This window comes from Galeopterus variegatus, unplaced genomic scaffold, assembly GCF_000696425.1.
Source record: "Galeopterus variegatus unplaced genomic scaffold, G_variegatus-3.0.2 Scaffold15293, whole genome shotgun sequence".
In the NCBI taxonomy this organism is placed as follows: domain Eukaryota; kingdom Metazoa; phylum Chordata; class Mammalia; order Dermoptera; family Cynocephalidae; genus Galeopterus; species Galeopterus variegatus.
In genome coordinates this window covers 30,708-35,227 of record NW_007741404.1, presented here as the reverse complement: position 1 = coordinate 35,227, position 4,520 = coordinate 30,708, and the positions used below count along the sequence as shown (strand labels likewise).

At 40.3% G+C, this 4,520-nt stretch overlaps 1 pseudogene; it reads right to left on the bottom strand.

The window, feature by feature from the left end:
- Window positions 1–372: 372 nt before the first annotated feature.
- Window positions 373–865, bottom strand: LOC103582224 (annotated as a pseudogene).
- Window positions 866–4,520: the final 3,655 nt, after the last annotated feature.

The window sequence follows — 4,520 nt, the reverse complement described above, 5'->3', positions numbered from 1 at the left end:
GATCCTATATAGGGATGGCCAGTGCACTCACTGGCTGAGCGCGGTGCGGCCGGTCTCAAAAGGGACAAAAAACAAAACAAACAAACAAAAAAAACCTTGAGTTTCAAAGAAAGAACTGAGCTTTGCAAAGTAACAATTAGCTCTCAGCCTTGTTCTCCTATTTAGAAAGCAAGATAAGAAACTCAGGGGATGAGAAGAAAGAGTGAAGAAGAAAAAAAAACAAAAACAAAACCTGTCCTTTTTAAAATCCTGCCACCCCCTTTGCAGCCCAGGCAGTTTTATGTCCCAGCATGACTTCAGTCCTGCTCGCTCAAACACAATTGTATTACATTATGGTCTAAATATGCACATTCTCAGTTGTATGGTTAGCTATCAGTCAAAGAAAATCTCCAGCATGTGCTCCCAAATTAGGTTGGTCTTGAGCCCATTGCAGGATTGAAAGCTGGTGCAACACCTACATGTAAACTGGCCAAGAAAATATAAATATATCAGGAATATTGTAACACCAAACTGTGTGTCAAGAGACAGAAAAATGCTGAAGTAAAAACGCTAAAATGATATCAATGGGGGAGCCGCAGGTGTTAGGAGTTTAAAGGTCCGAAAGGTCTACCCTCCCCCTAGAGCAGGCTGAAGACTGTATACAGGATCCTGACTGACATAGAACAGAATAAGAAGGAGCACACTCAAGGAAAGAGAAATGTTGCCAAGCCCAAAGATAATGTTCACTTTGATGCTGGCACAGGCCAGCCAGGCAATGCCCACGGTGCTCACAGTAAGTATGAGGGATGATATGGTGCCCACAGAAGGGCAGCCTCAGGAGGAGAAACTCAAGTGGAACAATCACGCATCTGAGAAACACAATCATGACTCTGAGAAAGGCAGCCTCCAAAAGGTATTTCCCTGAGACCAAACCGGGAGATGCTCAGCATTTTGGGGATGGTGGCTGTGGACAAGCCCAGGTCAATGAAATCCAACATGGCCAGGAAGTAGGACGTGGGTTCATGGAGACTGTACTCAGTCTGGATCACAAACAGGAAAGCAGTATTCCCCAAGAATGCAGCAAGACACAGGAAGAAAAGTAATCCAATGCAGATATTCACATCTTCTAGCCCTGGGATGCCCAGAAGCAGGAATGAAGAAGGATAAAACTGGGTGTCATTAAGCATGGACATTTTTTATGCCACAAATAGCTGCCATGCATAGCAGAGACATTCTCACTAGTGATTTCTCCTCTACTTTTCNTAATATAAATGAATCAATACAATATATGGTCTTCTATATTCAGCTTCTTTCATATACATGTTTCTAAAGTTCATTCATTTTGTAGTATGTAACAGTTTATTCATTTTTATTGTTTAGTATTCCATTTTGTGTTTATCCATTTCTATGTTGATGAAAATTTTGATTGTTATATGAGTATATAGAAAAAACACAAAGTGTTTTTCTATACTCTCACTCAACAACAATCATCAACACAGAAGACCAACTTCTGACTTTGTGACCAAATGTGAGGGAGGGTTTCCCTCACCATCAAGCAAACAAACAATTCCACAGCGGGCACCAGGAAGGTGCCCTCCAATCAAATCTGACACTATCCATCTGAAGGTAGCATCGGATCCCAGAGGTTAAGAGCTCAGTTCCCAAGACTGCACCCTCCCTTCAGATGCCATTCACAACTCCAGACATCTGGAACTTCTGACCAACCAGTTATAAATCGGGGTTTCCACAATCCCCTTCTTAGGTTCGATTAGTTTGCGTGAGCAGCTCACACAACTCAGGGAAATACATTCCTGTGTTTACTGGTTTATTATAAAGGATATTACAAAGGATACAGATGAAAAGATGCATAGGGCAAGGTGTGGGGTAAGGGGCACAGAGCTTCCATGCCCTCCCTGGGTGTATCACCCTTCAGGAACCTCCATATGTTCAGCTATCCAAAAGCTCCTGAATCCTGTGTTTTGAGGTTTTTAAGGAAGCTTCATTACATAGGCATGATTGAAGCATGGACAACCATGTAGAAATGTGATTGGACAAAAATGGCATTATCTAATATTAATAGACTAGATGGGGAAACCTAGGAAGGCCTGTTTGTTCAAATTCTTCTCGACCTCTCTGTGTAGCATTCTTCCTATCAGGCTCTTCCTGAAATGGGGGTGACCTACAATCAGCTATGGCAGGTCAGAGAATTTCCTGCCTCTAGGAGAAAAAGACTGGCCAAGAAAATATAAATATATCAGGAATATTGTAACACCAAACTGTGTGTCAAGAGACAGAAAAATGCTGAAGTAAAAACGCTAAAATAATATCAATGGGGGAGCCACAGGTGTTAGGAGTTTAAAGGTCCGAAAGGTCTACCCTCCCCCTAGAGCAGGCTGAAGACTGTATACAGGATCCTGACTGACATAGAACAGAATAAGAAGGAGCACACTCAAGGAAAGAGAAATGTTGCCAAGCCCAAAGATAATGTTCACTTTGATGCTGGCACAGGCCAGCCAGGCAATGCCCACGGTGCTCACAGTAAGTATGAGGGATGATATGGTGCCCACAGAAGGGCAGCCTCAGGAGGAGAAACTCAAGTGGAACAATCACGCATCTGAGAAACACAATCATGACTCTGAGAAAGGCAGCCTCCAAAAGGTATTTCCCTGAGACCAAACCGGGAGATGCTCAGCATTTTGGGGATGGTGGCTGTGGACAAGCCCAGGTCAATGAAATCCAACATGGCCAGGAAGTAGGACGTGGGTTCATGGAGACTGTACTCAGTCTGGATCACAAACAGGAAAGCAGTATTCCCCAAGAATGCACCAAGACACACGAAGAAAAGTAATCCAATCCAGAAGTTCACATCTTCTAGCCCTGGGATGCCCAGAAGCAGGAATGAAGAAGGATAAAACTGGGTGTCATTAAGCATGGACATTTTTTATGCCACAAATAGCTGCCATGCATAGCAGAGACATTCTCACTAGTGATTTCTCCTCTACTTTTCCGTTTATCCAGATTTCTACTCAAATGCAAAATAACATTGTAATCTTCCTTTGCTTCCTTTCAGAAATAATCTCCCCATATTCCACTAGCCACACTTGAGCATAAAGCAGAACCAGGAATAAAATCAGCCTCAGTCTGTTGCCACTTTTTCCACTAGAATATATTACACATGAAAAAAGGACTGGAGAAACTTACAATGGGACGTCTAGGCAGAAACAGATAAGAAAATAAAGTTTCAGAATCTGTGTTTCTGGTAGTTTTACACCCATTTTTTCTCAATGTGCATAGTGATTTTATTTTATTTTATTTTATTTTATTTTATTTTATTTGTATTTATTATCTCAACCACTTCCTTATTAGAGACTTATAAACACTGAAGATAGTGTGTACAATTTTGTGTGTGTGCATTTTTTAAGCATTGGTGACTTCTAGAGGGTCTGGGTTTGATACAAAGGAAACAACTTTCGTTTATTCACACACATTAAATATTCATTATTTAGAAGTTCTCAATTTTTTAAATTTTAACTTATCAGGATAAAATGTAGTTGATTTTCATGTCCTTTTACCAGTTCCTCATTCCCTCCCTCTCTTCCCCTCCCCACCCATCAACATCATACCCGTTCACTTGTCTTAACAAGTTCAAAGAATTGTTGTGATTGTTATGTCTTCTTCCCCTTCCTAACGTTTGCTTGTGTATTTATTTATTTATTTTTAGCTCCCACAAATAAGTGAGAACATGTGGTATTTCTCTTTCCGTGCCTGACTTGTTTCACTTAATAATAATTTTCTCTAAGTCCATCCACGTTGCTGCAAATGGTCGTATATCATTCTTTTTTATAGCAGAGTAGTATTCCGTTGTGTAGATATACCACATTTTCCTTATCCACTCATCTGATGATGGACATTTGGGCTGGTTACAACTCTTGGCTATAGTAAATAATCAATTTTAAACATTTATTAACTAAAGAAATTGTGCTAATACCGTACTGACTTGATGACTATAGCTTTATAATAGACTTTAAAAGCAGGGAGTGTCATGTCTCCAGATTTGTTCTTTCTCAGAATTTCCTCAGCTATTTGGGGTCTTTTGTGGTTCCATTCTTATTTTCAGATTTATTTTTATCTGTTTCTGTGAAAAATGCCATTGGAATTTTGGTAGGGATTACACTGAATCTGTAGATTGCTTTAGGTAGGGTGGACATTCTGGCATAAAAAACAGACACATAAACCAATAGAGATGAATAAATAACCCAGAATTATACCCATACATATATGTCCACTTAATCTTTGACAAAGTTGCCAGGAATACACATTGGGAAATGATATTCTCTTCCATTAACAGCATTGAAAAAACTGAGTATCCACATGCAAAATAATGAGGTTGGATCCCTATCTTATACTCACAAAAATTAACTTAAATGGATTAAAGTTTAATAACTGGGGCTGGTCCCATGGCTCACTCAGGAGAGTGCAGTGCTGGTAGTGCCAAGGCCATGGGTTTGGATCCTATATAGGGATGGCCAGTGCACTCACTG